Source organism: Spermophilus citellus (assembly GCF_964194105.1).
Source record: "Spermophilus citellus genome assembly, chromosome: 4".
Lineage (NCBI taxonomy): Eukaryota > Metazoa > Chordata > Mammalia > Rodentia > Sciuridae > Spermophilus > Spermophilus citellus.
Window position 1 is genome coordinate 151,443,962 of NC_138185.1, and position 18,887 is coordinate 151,462,848.

At 38.5% G+C, this 18,887-nt stretch overlaps 1 pseudogene across 1 annotated transcript; it reads right to left on the minus strand.

Moving 5' to 3' along the window:
- Positions 1-6,110: 6,110 nt before the first annotated feature.
- On the minus strand, positions 6,111-12,532 carry LOC308648252 (serine/threonine-protein kinase 16-like; annotated as a pseudogene). The gene is made up of 2 exons: positions 12,466-12,532; positions 6,111-7,026 (listed from the first exon to the last, which is right to left on the minus strand). The product of its transcript is annotated as a serine/threonine-protein kinase 16-like (transcript).
- Between the last annotated feature and the right edge of the window lie 6,355 nt (positions 12,533-18,887).

Sequence of the window (18,887 nt, forward strand, 5' to 3'; positions counted from 1 at the left end):
AGTTAACTCAAAATGGATCAAGGAGCTTGATATCAAACCAGAGACAAGGCATCTGATAGAAGAAAAAGTTGGATATGATCTACATACTGTGGGGTCGGGCTCCAAATTCCTCAATAGGACACCCATAGCACAAGAATTATTATCTAGAATCAACAAATGGGACTTGCTCAAACTAAAAAGTTTTTTCTCAGCAAAAGAAACAATAAGAGAGGTAAATAGGGAGCCTACATCATGGGAACAAATCTTTACTCCTCACACTTCAGATAGAGCCCTAATATCCAGAGTATATAAAGAACTCAAAAAATTAGACAATAAGATAACAAATAACCCAATCAACAAATGGGCCAAGGACCTAAACAGACACTTTTCAGAGGAGGACATACAATCAATCAACAAGTACATGAAAAAATGCTCACCATCGCTAGCAGTCAGAGAAATGCAAATCAAAACCATCCTAAGATATCATCTCACTCCAGTAAGATTGGCAGCCATTATGAATTCAAACCACAACAAGTGCTGGCGAGGATGTGGGGGGAAAGGGTACACTTGTACATTGTTGGTGGGACTGCAAATTGGTGCAGCCAATTTGGGAAGCAGTATGGAGATTTCTTGGAAAGCTGGGAATGGAACCACCATTTGACCCAGCTATTCCCCTTCTCGGTCTATTCCCTAAAGACCTAAAAAGAGCATGCTACAGGGACACTGCTACATCGATGTTCATAGCAGTACAATTCACAATAGCAAGACTGTGGAAGCAACCTAGATGCCCTTCAATAGACGAATGGATAAAAAAAAATGTGGCATTTATACACAATGGAGTATTACTCTGCATTAAAAAATGATAAAATTATAGAATTTGGAGGGAAATGGATGGCATTAGAGCAGATTATGCTAAGTGAAGCTAGCCAATCCCTAAAAAACAAATGCCAAATATCTTCTTTGATATAAGGAGAGTAACTAAGAACAGAGTAGGGAAGAAGAGCATGAGAAGATGACTAACATTAAACAGGGATGAGAGGTGGGAGGGACAGGGAGAGAGAAGGGAAATTGCTTGGAAATGGAAGGAGACCCTTAGGGTTATACAAAATTACATACAAGAGGAAGTGAGGGGAAAGGGAAAAATAATACAAGGGGGAGAAATGAATTACAGTAGAGGGGGTAGAGAGAGAAGAGGGGAGGGGAGGGGAGGGGGGATAGTAGAGGATAGGAAAGGCAGCAGAATACAACAGACATGAGTATGGCAATATGTAAATCAGTGGAAGTGTAACTGATGTGACTCTGCAATCTATATACGAGGGAAAAATGGGAGTTCATAACCCACTTGAATCAAAGTGTGAAATATGATATATCAAGAACTATGTAATGTTTTGAACAACCAATAAAAAAAATAAAGAATAAAAAGATAAAGAAACTGGCAAGGAATATAGTTCAGCATGTACTTTGATCCTTAAAAGGTTCTAGAGACCTTCAGAGATTTCTGGGCTTTTAAACAAACTTATTTTGTGAAGGATTATTAGTAGGATCCAGCCATAAAGTGGATTAAAGCAATAAATGCAGGGCTGGGGTTGTGGCTCAGTGGTAGAGTGCTCACCTAACATGCATAAGGTACTGGGTTTGATCCTCAGCACCATATAAAAACAAAATAAAGGTTATTATGTCCACCTGCAACTAAAAAACAAATATTAAAAAAAAAACAGACAAAACAATAAATCCAGCCAGATGAAGGTGGTTTGTAGAGTGGGGTAAGGCTTCTACATGTCAGTTATAATCTGGGCTTCTGAGACACCATACATCAAATTTCTTTTTTTTTTTTAAAGAGAGAGTGAAAGAGGAGAGAGAGAGACAGAGAGAGAGAGAGAGAGATAATTTTTAATATTTATTTTTTAGTTCTCGGCTGACACAACATCTTTGTTGGTATGTGGTGCTGAGGATCGAACCCGGGCCGCACGCATGCCAGGCGAGCGCGCTACCGCTTGAGCCACATCCCCAGCCCCAAATTTCTTACATAAGAATCCAGGTCCCTAAATTTGTCTTCACTTTGCAATTGAAGGCCAGACTCTACATGAAAATTTCTTATACATGAGCTTCTTTTTAAGACAATAAAAAATTTAAGGCAAGTGTGGCAGTTACAAATGTTTTCTTTTTTTAAATTTTTAAAAATGTGTTTTAATTAGTTACATATGACAGTATGATGATCTTGACATATCATACATTTGAATCAATTAGGGTATAATTTCTCATTATTCTGAGTGTACAGTTTGCAGAATCACATTGGTCATGCAGTCACATATATACTCACAGCAATAATAATGTCTATTTTATTCTGCTGCCCTATCTCCCCTTTCCCTCCCCTCCCCTCCCATCACTTCTCTCTACCAAATCTAAAGTAACACACTTCTTCCCCCCCCCCCCACATCATCATACATGTATTCTGTATAACAAAGGGGGTCTCCTTCCATCTTCCATGCAATTCCCTTCTCCCTCTCTTTCCCTCCCACCTCTCTTCCCTATTTAATGGTAATCTTCTTCTCATGCTCTTCCTCCCTACCCCATTTTGAGTCACCCCCCTGTATCAAAGAAGACATTCAGCCTTTGTTTTTTGGGGGATTGGCTAACTTCACTTAGCATAATCTGTTCAAATGCCATCCATTTCCCTGCAAATGCCATGATCTATAAAACATTTGAAATATAATTTTTCAATATAATAAAGAACTATGATACAAGGCTGTGGGCCCAGCACCATGCATTATGAGACTTCTGATAGAAAGAGAGTGGAGGGGGTGCAGAGAATATTGCACTCTTTGTAGTTTGAAATATATGAATTGGATATTTTTGAAAGTCAAAATTTGTCTAATTTTGAGGAATTTCAGTTGGTTTACCCTAGCAATTTTTCTCTAAATGAATTTAATTCTATTTTGAATCTTTACCTTCACCTTGGATAGAAAGTTAATTTCAGTCATTTGCAGGATTTCTCTACACCTTCCCTTTTCACTTGCCCCACCTTACCTACCTTCGGCCTCTTTTCCTGCCTGGGAATATGCCAAAGTTCCAGGGAGAAGAGGGCTGGAGGATAGTAGTGAGCATCTGGTCAGGTCAGTGCTGTGTCTTCCATGACTCTGTCTACTTCGGTTCTTCCTGTGCTGTTCTGGAGATGGGCAGCAAGAGGGCCAGCCTAGGGATCTGCCTGCTTAGGCACACAGTGGTTTGTTTTCTGGGGTCTTGTTTCCACAGTAGCACAACGTGGAGTACAAATGGCTTTCCTGATGACCATGACAAGGCTTACTGTAAAGAAAATGGATCATTGTCCATAGTGCCTGGAACATCATAGGCACTCAGTAAATATTGATTGAAGGAATAAATAAATGATCTGAGGTTTCAGTCCAAGCATAGTAAGCAGAATGTGCAGGAAAATAGCAATAGCTGACACTTATAGGGCTCTTAAGGTGGCAAGCCATTGTTTTAATTGCTTGACATATTTTAACTCCTTAGTCCTCAGAATGGACATATGAGTGCAGAGCTAAAGTGATATTCAAGTTTGTGGCAGACTCCTAGAATCTGACTCAAAAGCTTGTAGGTTTAAGTACTTGGTCCATACTGCAGCATAAGCATGGATTCAAGGATGTTGTCTAACTTCCTAGGGAAAGTACTAGGCCTTCGATGCCCTTGAATATTGTAAGTAGTTTCAGCACAGATTTCACCAGTGACATCTATCTATGATACTTAAGATCACTTACAAATCCTAGTCAACATCCTGGCATGCAGCCAGCCCACTGGCATTCCTATTTGGCACAATTTGCAGGACTGGTCATGTGAGAAAGACGGCTAACAGCAACAATTGCTGAGTGATGAACGGCTAGAAGTAGGGCAGCTCGGAGCATGACGGGGACAAGGAATGCAATCAGGAAATGCTGACCTGGAACTTGGAATGGATAAGTGAGGCTGTGATGGATGGAGGCAGCAGCTGCACGTACAGCATGTTGGCATGCACAGTCTGGGAAGCACTGCTTAATCTGAATTGAAACGGGCAGCTTGAGGGCAGAGAGGCAAGCAGTGACCAAAGCCACAAACGGAAATACAAACCTTTCATTAATCTTTCCAACCACACTCACACTCACGAGAACACAACTTTCCAAACAGTTGAACACAACACACTGTTGTTCTGCATCATTTTTCAATATAATAAAGAACTATGATACAAGGCTGTGGGCCCAGCACCACGCATTATGAGACTTCTGATAGAGAGGAAGTGGCCGAAGAGGCTTCAAGCTGAGACCTAATGGGCATGTCTGAGCCAATCTGTGAACAAAGAGTTTTTTGAAATGGGAGTTCTGGAATGTTTTGTTTTGAGTCTTAAAATGTTCCCCCAAAGAGCTCATGTGTTAAGCAATGCAGCAATGTTCAGAGGTGAAAAGATTGAATAAGAGTTGTAACGTCATCCATGGATTCATTCATTTGATGGATAAATAATTTGAATGGAGTACTGGGTGGTAATTATTCGTAGGTAATGTGTGGTTGGAGGAAGTATGTCACTGAGGGCATGGCCTTGGACTGCATCTGTCTCCCTCTCTCTCTCTCTCTCTCTCTCTCTCTCTCTCTCTCTCTCTCTCTCTCTTCCCCTCTCTTCCCCTCTCCCCACCCCCCCCCCCACCGCTTCCTGGCTGTCATGAACTGAGCAGTTTTTTGTCTATCGTGCTCTTCTGTCATGATGTTCTGCCTCACCTCAGGCCCAGAGCAATGGAGCCAGCCAGCCCAGGACTGAACCTCTGACCCTGGAGTCTCCATTCATTTCACATCTCAAAGAGAAGGGCTCCTCCTGTTATTTCCCTCCTCTCTGTGGTACCTAAAGCTCTTGTCTCTCAGCATGGGCCAGAGATGTGGGCCTCGTGGAGTCAGCAGGCTCAACCCAGCAGAAACCATTCCTGAATCGCCTGTGCAATGCTATGTTCCATGATACGCTGGAACTTGCCCAGCTTGCAGGAGGAAGTAACTTCATGGATCTGTGACTTCTTTTTTAGTATTTATTTTTTAGTCGTAGTTGAATACAATACCTTTATTTCACTTATTTATTTTTATGTGGTGCTGAGAATCAAACCCAGGGTCCCACATATGGGAGGCGAGCGCTCTACTGCTGAGCCACAACCCCAGCCCATAGATCTGTGACTTCTTATTGAAGGCCTGAAATGACTTCAAGTGGATGCTCAAAGTTAAGGAAAAAAAAGTCTCATTTAATTTTTAAACTTCCTAAGGATTTTCATAAAACCAACCCCCAAAACAAAATTAAAATTCCAGTCAGAGTGACTTCACATTTATGAAAGTAATTCCAGATCAAGGTGCAAAAGATTTTTAATTTCCTTTCTGAATAAGGTCATATCAGCTCTTAGATGATTTACTCTGGACCTATGATTTATGTAATCATACAGTTCTAGACCCAGATTAAATTTCAAAGATGACCTGGCAAAACCCCCTGGTTTAGAGAGATGATGATGAATAGAGGGTTAAGTGACTGGTCCAGCATCACACATCTGAAGAGTGGCAAAATCTGGTGCTAGAGAGAACATATTCCCCATATTCCCCATTTCTGGTTTTGGTTCACCACACCCTTGGGAGGCAAAATGGCATGCTCTACCTGGCTTGTTTTGGCTCTACTTCTTTCCTCTTTCCCTCCAGGGGCTTTGCCTGAAGATGAAGTCTGCCAATGATGCTGGAAATTCCAATTCATCTTCATCAGTTATGAGGTTGGTACTTTGGCCTCCATGTGACTCATATTTGTTGTTGTTTTTCTACACCAATGTGCTTTCACTTTATTCTCCTGTTTATACATCCTCCTGCTCCAAGATTTGAAAGCAAAACATGATGTGAGCCCAGCAGTCCAGCTCAGAGTTGTGCACCATATTTTCTCAGTTTCACTTTCTCCCCCAGCTCCACCACCAGTCAGGACCCTTGCCTATGTGTTGGGGTAAAAGAGCAGAGAGAAGACTGAGATAATGGTCCCCATAGCTGGTACCCAACTGTAAAATTAGTCCTGGATAAAAAATAAATAAACTTCCAATGAGGGATAAGAGCCTCTTTCCAAGGCACATGGGGCCATCTCAACATGGCCACTGGTTAGTTCAGATTTGAGTAGTGTGCAGACCAGGAGCTGAGGGTTGTAGTGTCTCCAACTGACTGAGGAGTAGAGGAATGGTATGTGAGGGTATTACTGGAAGTTCACAGTCATCATGGAGGCCAGCAGCTGCCATAATGTTGAAAAATGCCTGGGGATTTGCAGGATGTTGAGTAGGTTCTACACAGCAAAGGCCATACTGTGAGCTTTCTGAAACACCATGTCGTAAGGGCCTTCTCCAAACATCACAGGATAAAGCACATAGCCCGGGGACCAGACATCAATCCACTCATGGATGACACAGTGACTCTGCATAGAGAAGGGCTCTGGGGCCAGGTAGGAGATGGTGTACGGATCAGTTGTTCAGTCTTACAGAGTCAGAGCTGGCAGGAGCCCTCCATGTGACTACATGCTTGATTCATAGAACCTAAGTCCATTAATACTGGCTGCCACTCATCTCCAAGCAAGATATTGGTGGGCTTCAGGTCCCCGTGGTCATACCTTTGGCATGAATGGCCTTGAGGCCTCTGCAGATAACAGCAGCAGCTGAAGGATTTGATCCCAGTCAGGAATTTGCCTTTGTCTTTGGCCTTTCTATCTCATTCCACAGCTACCTTTCTTGAAGAAAGGTAGTAGCAGCCAGGCCTCTTGCTTAGCACCCGGCTCTCTCAGACAGTAAGCCATGGGGCGAAGGATGTTGGGAAGCTGGAAGAGGCAATGCATGTCTGCTTCTTGCTGAGCCTCCTCTCAGTCCAGCTACTTGTGACACAGGATTCACTTTAGGGCATACTATTATTTAATTCCTCCTTTAGGTCCACATAGCAGAACTCACCCTCCCCCAGGTTTCTGAGAGAAGAGATAATGCTCAATGTCAACGGTGACAGTTCCATGAGAGGAGACACACAGGGCGTGTCCCACAATGTCTCAGTCATCCTTCTCAAGGACAGACTTTGGCTGCCAAAGGGCTCCTCCACAGTGAGTGGGCTCTTCTAGTGATGCCCTGGGAGCCCAGTGGATCATGTTGGGAAGAAATCGTGTCGCTGGCCCAGTATAATCCAGATGGCCCTGGTTCAGGCTAGAGCAAAGCACCAGGGTCATATTTCTTTTAATTTTCAAAAATTTCAGAATCTGGGCTGGGAAGGGGAATGGTACTAGTCTGGTTGCCTTCAAGCCTCCAGAATGTTATGGAGTCTTCGGACTCCCAGACCTTCTCCTGCACTTCGATGCTTCCTATAGCTTTTTAAAATTTTTTAAAAATTTGTTTTAATTAGTTATACATGACAGTAGAATGTATTTTGACACGTCATACATAAATGGAGTATAACTTCTCATTCTAGTTGTACATGATGCAGAGTTATATTGGACCTGTAATCATATATGCACATAGGGTAACAAAGTCCAATTATTTTACTATCCTTCCCACCCTCTTATCCCTCCCCTCCCTTCACTTTCCTCTATCTAATCCAAAGTACTTCTATTATTCCTTAGCCCCCAAGCCCTTATTGTGAATTAGCAACCATATATCAAAGAAAACATTTGACCTTTTTGTTCTTTGGGATTGGCTTATTTTGTGTAGAATGGTTCCCAGCTCCATTTACTGGCAAATGCCATAATTTCTTTCTTCTTTAAGGCTGAGTAATATTCCATTGTGTATATTACTACATTTTTTTATCCACTCATCTGTTGAAGGGTACCTCAGTTGGTTCCATAGCTTAGCTATTATAAATTGAGCTGCTATAAACATTGATGTGGCTGTGTCACTGTATATGCTACTTTAAAATCCTGTGGGTATAAACCAAGGAATAGGATAACTGGGTCAAATGGTGGTTCCATTCCAAGTTTTCTAAGGAATATCCATACTGCTTTCCATAGTGGTTGCACCAATTTGCAGTCCCATCAGTAATGTATGAGTGTACCTTTTCCCCTACATCCTTGCCAACATTTATTGTTGCTAGTGTTCTTGATAATTGCCATTCTGACTGGAATGAAAGAAATCAAAGTGTAGTTTTGATTTGTATTTCTCTCATTGCTATAAATGTTGAACTTTTTAAATATATTTGTTGATCAATTGTATTTCTTCTTCTGTGAAGTGTCTGTTCACTTATTGATCAGGCTACTTTTGTGTGTGTGTTAAGTTTTTTGAATTCTATGTGAGGTGCATGTGGTAAAGATTTTCTCCCATTCTGTAGGCTCTCTCTTCATGTTTGATTGTTTCCTTTGCTGTGAAGAAGCTTTTTAGATTGATACTATCCCATTTTTTGATTCTTGAGTTTATTTCTTGTGCTTTAGGAGTCTAGAATAGCAATACAACATATTAAAATCTCTGGGACACTATGAAGGCAGTGCTAAGAGGAAAATTCATTGCATTGAGTTCTTTCATTAAAAGAATAGAAAGTCAACAAATAAATTACCTAACATTACATCTGAAAGCCCTAGAAAAAAACAAATCAACACCAAAAGCAGTAGAAGATAGAAAATAATTAAAATTAGAGCTTAAAGCAATGAAATTGAAACAAAATAAAATAATTTAAAAAATTGACAAAAAGGTGGTTCTTTGAAAAAGTGAATAAAATTGATAAACAGCCACAGTAATGAAGAGAGACAGAAAACTCAAATTACTAAAATTCTTGATGAAAAAGGAAATATCATCAGACACTACTGAAATACAGACAATAATCAGAAACTATTTTGACAATTTATGCTCCAATAAAATAGAAAATCTTGAAGACACAGCCAAGTTTTTAGAGATGTATGACCTATCCAAACTGAATCAGAAGGACATACAAGATCTAAACAGATCAATTGCAAAAAATAAAATAGAAGACACCATCAAAAACCTACCAATTAAGAAAAGCCCAGGACCAGATGGATTCTCAGCTGAGATCTACAAGACCTTCAGAGAAGAATTAACAACTATACTCCTCAAATTATTCCATGAAATAGAAAAAGAGGAAACCCTTCCAAACTCATTATATGAAGCTAGTATCACTCTGATACAAAAAACAGACAAAGACACCTCAAGAAAAGAAAACTTCAGACCAATATCCCTGATGAACATAGATGCAAAAATTCTCAACAAAATTCTGGCAAATCACATACAAAAACATGTTAAAAAGATTCTGCACTGATCAAGTGGCAATTGACCCAAGGATGCAAGGTTGGTTCAACATATGGAAATCAATAAATGCAATTCATCACATCAATAGACTTAAAGACAAGAATCATATGATGATAGATGCAGAAAAAGTGTTTGACAAAATACAGCACCCCTTCATGCTTAAAACACTAGAAAAACTAGGGAATATATCTAAACATTGTAAAAGCTATCTATGCTAAGCCCAAGGCCGATATCATTCTAAATGGAGAAAAGTTGAAAGGATTCCCCTCTCAGAACTGGAACAAGACAAGGATGCCCTCTATTACCACTTCTATTCAACATTGTCCTTGAAACTCTAGCCAGAGCAATTGGACAGAAGAAGAAGCTAAAGGGATACGTGAAAAACTGATGTGACTCCATTTTTGAGAAACCAGCTTCTACCTCAAGGCCTGTCCTAAAGAAGGGGGCGTGACCCTTGTCCTGGGAAAAATCCACAGAGCACTCCTAAGCACTTACCCACGCTGCTGAGTTGTTTGTCTATAAATAACAGGGGAGATCTGTGGCACCAGGTGTCCCTGACTCAGTTAGGCTAGGTGAGGACCCATAGCAACACCCTAGCAACCTTCAATCAGAATGAGATAGGGAAAATACCTGGGATGCCAGATGACTCCCCAGTAGGTTATGGTGGTTGATAACATGTTGGGAAACCATGTAGTTCAGCATGTACACCCCTTGTGGCTTAAACCAATTAGTTCAAACGAATCCCCCTATTGTACTAACCGATCACCCCTACCCAACTTGTTCCCACCAGTGAATGTGCTAATCAATGTTAAGAGTTGTTGTTTGACTTTCCGCAGTATGAAATGATTTGCTGTGTGATGTTGTGACGCATAGAATATCCCCCCCCCCAAAAAAAACTATAAAATCTCACTGGACAAAGGACCGGGACTCACTCCATGGGACCGCTGCGTCGGAAACGGTTGTGAGTCCAGGCTTGAGCTTGCAATAAAGGCTCTTGTGTGTTTGCCTCGGATTTGGCTCCTGGAGGTCTGTTGAGGTCCCACGAATCTAGCATTACATCCGGATAGGACAAGAAGAACCCAAATTATCACGATTTGCTGATGACATGATTCTATATTTAGAAGATCCTATAGCTTTCCAGAAGGAAAGTAGCAGGTGTCATCATATCATTTCAGCATAAGTAGGACTTGTCCTTGTTCTTCTTTGTATTCCCCTTAGTGTCACACAAAGCTAGACACACAGTTAGTACTCAATCTCCTTATCAAATGAAACAGGCCTAGCTCTGGAAAACTTCCTTCAAGTGAAAGCTTTGAAGGTGACAAACAGTGAAGTGAAAGATAATGTGTTTTGTGGACCCCGACTCCATGATCATGCTAGTGGCATTCGCTCACATATCTTGTTTCACCACTCTTCAGCTTTAGGTTTTATTCTCGCCCTTTTTACTTATGAGGAATTTCAGGTTCAAAGACATCAGGAAACTGGCCCAAGGTAGACAACATTGGGCACAGAATGTCAGGGAAATGGAATCTGACCATTTTGTGTCAGGCTTTTTCCACTTCACATAAAATACATCCACAATGTTGTGGAACAATTGCTACTGTCTATTTCTAGAACAAACTTTCACTCCAAATTAAAACCGCATATATGTTAAATAGTCACTTTCCATTTTCTCTTCCCCCAACCCCTGACAACCACTAATCTTCTTTTGTCTCTATGGATTGGCTTATTTGAAATATTTTATATAAAGTGGTGACATGCAACATGTCACCTTTAGTGTCTGGCTTTTTTTTTATGAGGCCAAAAGTTTTCAAGGTTTGTCTTTGTAATTTGATTCAGCACTTCATTCTTTTTTTGTGGCTGAATAATATTCCATTTAATAGACACATCTGCATTTTTTTTAAATCAATTTATTGGTCACTGAACATCTGGGTTGCTTCTATTTTTTGGTCTTTAAAAATAATGCTGCTAGCCAGGCACAGTGGTGCATGCCTGTAATCCCAGTGGCTCTGGAGGTTTCGGACAGAGGATTTCAAGTTCAAAGCCAGCTTCAACCATTTATTGAGGCCCTAAGTAACTCAGTGAGACACTGTCTCTAAATAAAATGCAAAAAAAAGGGCTGGGGATGTGGTGCAGTGGTCAAGTGCCCCTGAGTTCAATCCCCTTGTATCAAAAAATAAATAAATAAATGTTAATGCTGCTATAAGCAGCATAATTCACAATAGCAAACTATGGAAAATGTAGTATATATACAAAATGGAGTTTTATTCAGCCAAAAAGAAAAATGAAATTATGTCATTTGCAGGAAAATGATGAAGCTTGGGACCATATGTTAAGTGAAATAAGCCAAACTTAGAAGGTCAGGGGTCATATCTTTTCTCTGTGGAAGCAAGAGAGGAGAAAAGTAAAGAAAGGTGGGGAGATTTCATATAAACAGAAGGGAGATCAGTAGCATAAAGGAAAGGGATGGGGGCAGGGAGGAGGGGAGGGAAAGAGGAAATATGGGGCACTGATATTGGCCAAATTATACTGTTGTATTGTGTGCAGGCACAAAAATTTAACAATAGAATCATCATTATGTACAACTATAATGAATCAATAAAATGTGAAAAAGATGCTGCTATGAATACTGGTATACAATTGTTTTGTTCTGAGACCCTGCTTTTAATCCTTTTGGGCATATTCTCAGAAGCAGAATTGTCAGATTATGTAACAATTTATGTTTATTTTTTTGAGTAACCTTCATCCTGTTTTCCATGGTGGCTTCATCATTTTACATTCCCAAAAGAGATGCATTACTGATTCCAATTTCTCCACAACCTCGTCAACATTTTTTCTTTTAAATGTAGTCTTTCTATTAGGTTCAATGTGACATCTCATTATAATTTTTATTTGCATTTTCCTTGTGACTAATGAGATTGAGAATTTCCATGTGGTCATTGGCCAAGTGTGTATCATCTCTGAATAAATTTCCAGTTAAGTTCTTTGCTCATTTTTAAATTGGATTTTTGTCTTTTGTGGTTGAGTTGTAACAGTTCTTCACATTCTAGACCCTAGACTTTTATCAGATATATTATTGGCAAATATTTTCTCCCATTCTGGGGATTGTCTTTTCATTCTTTGGTGGTATACTTTCATGCACATGACTTTTTAATTTTGATGGGGAGAACAATTATGTTTTTTCTTTTGTTGTTTGTGCTTTGGTATCTAAGAAATCATTGCCAAATGCAACGTTATAAAGATTTACCTCTCATGTTTTCTTCTAAGAGTTTCATAGCTTTGGCTATAATACTGTTATTAGATCTTTGGTTCATTTTGAGTTACATTTTATTGTTGTTGCTATGCTTTGAATGTTTTATGATCCTCCCCTAGCTCCTGTCGAAAGTAAATTTCTAATGCGATAATATTGAGAGGCAAGGCCTTCAGGAGGTAATTAGGTTAGGACTTCTCCTTTTGAGTGGAATTAAGGCCTTTATTAAATAGGCTGCACACAGCATTTGACCTTTCTGCCTTCTACCATGTGAGGACACAGCATTCGTTCTCTCTGGAGGATACAGAATCAAGGCATTGTCATGGAAGCAGAGAGAGCAGGCCCACATTAGATACTGAGCCTGCCTGTGCCTTGATCCTGAACTTCCAGCCTCCAGAACCATGAGAAGTTTCTGCTCTTTATAAATTACTCAGTCTCAGTTCTTTTGGTATAGTAGTAACAATAAAGTAAAACAGTAGTGCCAAGTAAGGGTCTAATTCTGTTTTTTTTTTTTTTTTTGCATGTGGAAGTCTAGTTGTTCCAGCACTATTTGTTGATGAGACTATTCTTTTTCCCTCTCTGAATTATTTTGACACCATTATTGAAAATCAATTGACCATAGATGCATAAATTTTCTTTTGGGTTCTCAACTCTATCCCATTGGTCTACATGTCTCTTCAGCACTAAACTGTGTTGATTACTGTAGCTTTGTAATAGGTTTAAAAATGAGGACATAAAAATCCTCTAATTTTGATCTTTTAAAAGACTGCTTTCAATATGGGCCAAATTATATTGTTATATCATGTGTATGTACAGATATGTAGCAATAAATCCCATTATTCTGTTTAATTATAATGCACCAATAAAAATATGGAAAAAAGAAATATGAGGTAAACACCAACAGAGTTGATGATTATACCTCTGGGAACAAAAATTATCATTGGAACATAGGGTAGAACACATTAAAAATTCTCATTACAAGCCTTAAAAAAATCTATTTGACTTTTTTCTTTTTATATTTTTTAGCTGTTGAGGACCTTTATTTATTTATTTACTTATATACAATGCTAAGATTCAAACCCAGGACCTCATACACTCTACCACTGAGCCACAACTCCAGTACCCTGTTTGACTTTTAAATCTATGTACAACCAGTTGTTTAATAAAATTGAAATAAATATTTTTAAAAGAAAAAAAATCATTTGACTTATCATCCTCTGATTTCCATATGAATTTTAGGATTGACTTTTCCATTTCTGCAAAAAAAGTCAGAGGGCTTCTGATAGAGATTGTATTGAAATTTCCATCTTAATAATATTAAGTCTTCCAGTTGATGAATATAGGCCATCTTTCCATTTATTTAGATCTTTGATTTCTGTCAGCAGTGTTCAGTAGTTTTCAGCGTACAAGTCTTTTATCTGTAAGTTCTTGTTATCTGTGAATAGAGGTAGCTTCACTTCTCCCTTTCCAATTTGGACTGCTGTCTTCGTAGCTTCTGAGGTGTAGAGCAAGGTAAGAGAAGTACCCAAAGCTCTCCCACCAGGTTTCTGTGGCCTATTCTTATTGGAGCATTTATTTCCAACTGTCTTCCAGTGTCCTGAACCAGTTGATTCTGAAGGGTTTTGACAGCTCTTCTGTGTTTCTGTAGAGTTTCACTTGGTACTGTCAGAATTTTTAACTTCAACCATTCTAGTAGGTACACAGTAGGATTTATGTTCTAAATTTCCTTAGTGAGTTAATAACATTGAACATTTTTTATTCTTCTTATTTGTACTTAATTTGGTCTTTATTTGTAATTTTTTGATTAGTGATATTAGACATATTTCTGTAGCTAATTGGCCACTTTTAAAGTGCCTGTTCAAGTACTTTGCCTGTTAAAAAATTAGGATGTCTCTTTTTTTTAGAAATACGGGAGTTATTCACATATTCTGGATATAAGTACTTTGTCGGGTATCTGTATTGCAAATATCTTCTCCCAGGCTCTAGCTTGCACTCTACTATCTTAATGGTGATTTTTTAAAAATATTTTTTAGTTATATATGGACACAATACCTTTATTTTATTTATTTTTATGTGGAGCTGAGGATTGAACCCAGTGTCTCACATGTGCCAGGCAAGCACTCTACCACTGAGCTACAACCCCAGCCCTTAATGGTGTTTTTTAATGAAAACAAATTTTTAATTGAATGAAGTATCATTTTAAATATTTTATGTTATGCTTATATCCTTAGTCTCCCATTTGATAAATTTTTATCTACTTTAAGATTTTGAAAATATTCTTTTATGTTTTCTTCTATAGGTCTATAATCTATTTCAAATTATTATTATTATTATTATTATTTTTACCAGAGGTTGAACTTAGGGACACTTGACCACTGAGCCACATCCCCAGCCCTGTTTTGTATTTTATTTAGAGACAGGGTCTCACTGAGTGGCTAAGCACCTTGCTTTTTCTGAGGCTGACTTTGAACTTGCAATCCTCCTCCTTAGCCTCATGATTAAAGCTTCAAATTAAATTCTTGTGCATGTGTAATGTGAGACAATCATCATATTCTCTTTGTTCAATTGATCCACCATGATTTACTGAAGGACAGGACGCATGAAATTTTAACTCTGGATAGTATATGAGGAATGGAAGGCAGAGGTATTCCAACATGAGGAAAATGGGAACCAATACCAATGAAATAATTATTTAGGAATGAGCAAGTAGGTCTGTCTGAGGTAGATGCCAAAATTTTAACAACCATAAATATTATTTATTAAAAATGTCAGTTCCTGGATCTGCCTCCTTCTGTCATCCCTTGATTCCTCTCTCCTCAAATAATTAAGATCAAGATATGGGGTGTGGATCACGAGTAATTTATGAATTATCATAATTTATGAATTATGCTGGTAAAATCAGGTACACTATTTCTGTCTTTCTGAGTTCAAAACCACAAGTTTTACTTTTAAAACTTTGTGAATTTTCTGAGTGTCTGTTTACATTTTTATTTTATTTTTGAAGTGCTGGGGATCAAACTCAGGGTCTCATGCAGTCTAGGCTCTAATACTGAGCTAACTCTCCAGCCCCCTGAATGTCACTTTATAATCTTGGGTACTATATAAAAGACAAGCCCATAAATCTATTTGAAATAAGTCTATTCAACTTGGACTCCCTGTGATGCTGCTGTGGGACAATGACCTTAGAGTCTGCAATGGTCTATGAGGCACCATCACAAGTTTCCCTGTCTTCTTAATAAAAGATCTTACAACTTTTTTGCTCTGAAGCCATTTGAGATTTGTTTGCAACTGACAATAGACTCCTGCTGGGACAAGATCAACTAAAAGATTCCTTAAAGGAAGCTGGAAAAGAGTTTAGGATCATTCAAACCTGAAGCTTCTTGTAATGCTCCAACTGTGAACACTTCCTTTTAATCAAAACATATATATATTTTTTTCTTTCAGAGATATCTGTTATTTCTCTTTTCTCAGTACTGGAGGACTTTGACATGAGTATTCATACAACTTCTCTGTGGAGCATTAATGCTTGGTCTGGAATTTTTACTTAACATGTCAGCTATTGTCAAGCTAGATGCTGATAGAAGTTTGTTGCTGTTGACCTCTACATTCTTGTAATCTTGCTTTTTTTTTTTTTTGCAAACTCCTTAACTAATAGAAACTGACATTACTGTTAACAACCCTAAAGCCCTCAAAAGAAGAAAATAAATTTATAAAATAATAAAAAGTTAAAGAAGATTGTTATAGTTTGGATGTGAAGTATCCCCCCAAAGCTCACATGTGAGACAATGCAAGAAAATTCCAAGGAGAAATGATTGGGTTGTCAGAATCTTAACCCAATCAGTGAATTAATCCTCTGATTATTATTATTATTATTATTATTATTATTATTATTATTATTATTAATAGGGATTAACTGAATAACTGAAGTGGTAGGTTGTGACTGGAAGTAGTGGGAATTGCGGGCATGGCTTTGGGGTATATATCTGTATCTGGCAAGTGGAGACCTCTCTTTGCTTTCTGATCATCATGTGAGCTGCTTCTCTCTGCCACACTCTTCCACCATGATGGAGCTGGCTGTATATGGACTGAGACCTCTGAAACCATGAACCCTCAAATAAACTTTTTCTCCTGTACAGTTGTTCTGGTAGGGTCTTTTAGTCAACAGCAGTGAAAAATCTGACTAAAACAAAAGAAATACCACCAACAACAAATCTTCCATTAGAATTTTTCTCTTTCTGCCCCCCTTCCTTCCCTTTCCCATCCCTTCTCTTTTTCTCCTCCCCTTCCTTCCCTGCCCTTCCCTCTGTCTTCTTTTATGGTACCAGGTTGCTCTACCAATGAGTTACATCCCCAGTCCCTTTTATTTATTTATATTTTCATTTTGATTTGCCCAAGCTGACCTCAAACTTGTGATCCTCCTGCCTCAACCTCCCAAGTCACTGGGATTTCAAGTGTGTGCCACTGTGCCTACTAAGAAAGGGGATTTCTAGTGAGCCCCTGTCTCCAAATACAAAATAAATAAAAAGGGGTAGGGATATAGTTTAGTGGCAGAGGGCTCCTAGGTTCAATCCCCAGTAGCAGGCTCAGGCACATGCACACACACACACACACACACAAAAAAAAAAAAAAAAAAAAAAAGAAAGAAAGAAAGAAAAAAAAATTCCTTTGTTTCCTGGGAGATGAATTCTAACAAACTAGTGTGAATTTCCAAGTATACTGAATATTTCTTGGTTACTATTTGTAATCACAGTTAATTGTTTCTGCAAATTCTGCTTTTCTTTATTGTTGTCCTAGACAAATTAGAGCACTGATTCATAAGAACATAATAGAAGACCAGTGATCTATTACTGTCATTATTTGGTTGAGAGCAACACCAGTGGTTTTGTGGGAGGGTATTGTTTTATCACAGTTGTTTCTCTTCTGAAATGAAATAAATCTTAATCTTGGTTTTTGAGTTCTATTCTGTGGTTGGTGCTGTAAGCCAGCTCCATACGGAAGCAGATCTTTTGACAATCACAGATGTCATTACCAAGACACAATAGAAAATGGGACTGATGTGCAATACTCAAGAGACCCAGGCCCCTCATCAACAAGCTTTCATTGAGGAGTGATATTTCATAAGATGCTACAGGACACTGAGGTTTTGAAAGTCAGAGTTCAGCATCATTACCCAAGTGAAAATAAATTACACATTGGCTAAGTGTACAAGTATAATTTGGGGGTCATTTGAGGAAATGAATACTTGGTGAACATAATAAATCATAAACTAAAATAAAATAATGATGTTTAAATAATAGTAGGGCAATTGCAAATGAACATGCTATATTTGGGTTTGGATTAAATGATTTCTATGATCCCTTCCAGAACTAACATAAAATTTCCATAGTTCTTCAGAAATTACATTAATAAAAGAATTCACATATAAAATAAAGCTCAAGTGAGTACATCATTCCTAGAAAATATTGGGAAATATGAATAAAGAGCTAAATTGTGTGGCATGCATCACTTTCCCTTCAAGTGGCCAAGGAAATATTACTCTGTTCTGAAAGGCATACAGCCCACAAAGATGATGTCTATAATTAGAGGTGAATCAATGAAGAGCAAACCTGTGCAATCTTTGAACATTTCTCCTTAGAATACAAAAAAAAAAAAAGTTTGAGTGTCATTGAGTATATATTTTGGGAGGTAGGATAAATTCTGCCTAACATAAATAAGATCCCTTCTAAAGCAAATGTATTGTGTGTCTTCAATCTCAGGGAAACTAGTTGAATAACTAACTGTCCCAGTTTGCCTAGAACTAAGGGATTTCCTGGGATGTGATTTTAGTGATAAAACTAAGAAAATATCAGGCAAATTGGCATGAATTTGTTACGCTAGTTATGAGAGAACCAAGCAAAGGTCAGATATCTGCTGTCAGAAGAACATATTCCTTCTCTGTTGTTCAGTGGCTTGAGAAAAACAAAATGGCCAGATGGAAGCGTTGACTTTCTGTTCAATAGGACCATGTTTGGTGGAAGCCATCCTCCTTGAGAACTAAGACCTCTAAGCCTGTAGAGATTAGAAACAAAATTTTCATAAGCAGATCATTCTATCAATAATAACAGCCACTCCATCTTCTTCTTTTACCTATTTATTCTGTGACTGCACCTACATTTCCTGGTAGCTGATTTTGGAGCATATCTTGCATCTTGTAGAACAGCACTCCAATGTTGGAAGACATTGTCTCAGTCTCTCACTTGTCACCCAAACTAGGTCTTTAATAGCCATTCTAAACATTTTATTTTTTAAAAATTATTATTATTATCATTTGGCAGTATTGGGGATTGAACCCAGGGTGCTTTACCATTGTTAAATCTCAACCCCTTTTTATTTTTGAGACAGGATTTTACTAAGTTGTCAAGCCTGGCTTTGAACTTGCA